This window comes from Parus major, chromosome 14, assembly GCF_001522545.3.
Source record: "Parus major isolate Abel chromosome 14, Parus_major1.1, whole genome shotgun sequence".
In the NCBI taxonomy this organism is placed as follows: Eukaryota; Metazoa; Chordata; class Aves; order Passeriformes; family Paridae; genus Parus; species Parus major.
In genome coordinates this window covers 8,601,762-8,602,770 of record NC_031783.1, presented here as the reverse complement: position 1 = coordinate 8,602,770, position 1,009 = coordinate 8,601,762, and positions in this window count along the sequence as shown.

Genomic DNA, 1,009 nt, shown 5'->3' with positions numbered 1-1,009 from the left:
TATTCATGGCTTGCTATGTGTGACTTCTCTTCTGAATCCAATTTAACTCCTAGTTTTACTGGGATCAGTTCTCATGGGTTCTTAAAATACTGTCAATTTTGCTTAAAGAATGCTTTACTAATATTAAAACTGCTTTCCTTTAGGAAGGTGTGTGTGCCATAGCAAACAGACCAAGATACAAAACGACACTATCTGAACAAGATCTGCAACAAGATTGCAATGGATTACTCTCCAAAAGAGCCCTCTTGTTTTCAAAGGAGATTAACTGCTCCCAAAAAGATGGGTCTAACACTGCAAAAAGCATACCTAGAGTGATCTTCAGAAGTCATTGAAGCTAGGGGCTTTGCCCAAAGGGGCAGCAAGGCACAGTTCGTGATTTTTTTATTATCAAGCAGTAGAAAATGCAGAAATAGAGACATAATTTAATTCCAGATAGAAAAATACCATAGCTAACACACAAAATCACAAATATGACTCACATTTTAGTTATGAAGTCCCTTAACCACCCCTTACATGTTAAAGAAGTGGGACAGGTGAAACTGCTGGACAATAGTAATTTCTTCCTGCAAAGACCAGATGCAGCAGAAATAATTCTGAAAACTTGAAACCTTTTCTTACACAATTAGATAAGGAAGAACACTTACCAGAATTTCATTTGAGAAACAGGTGATCATAATCTCTGTTTCCAAATCGTTAATGCTAATAATCACTTTCTTATGTAAGCAGGGGAAAAAATAGGGAAAACTTAGAAAAGGAAGGAACACCCATTTGAATGGAAAAAGGCTTCATCACTGCAGTGAAGAATACAGCACTGAGAAAAAGCATGGATACCTCCTAACCCTCACCTGTTACACCAGTCAACAAGAGAGGGGCAGTTTTAAAGTCCTGGACCATATTTTATGATGGTTTGCTAAAAAGTGTGGCTCATGACAGGTGGCTTGTTTGCTATCCAGGTTGCAGCATGTAATTAAATAAGCACACTTTGAGATTTAAGGTGAATTATTAACTT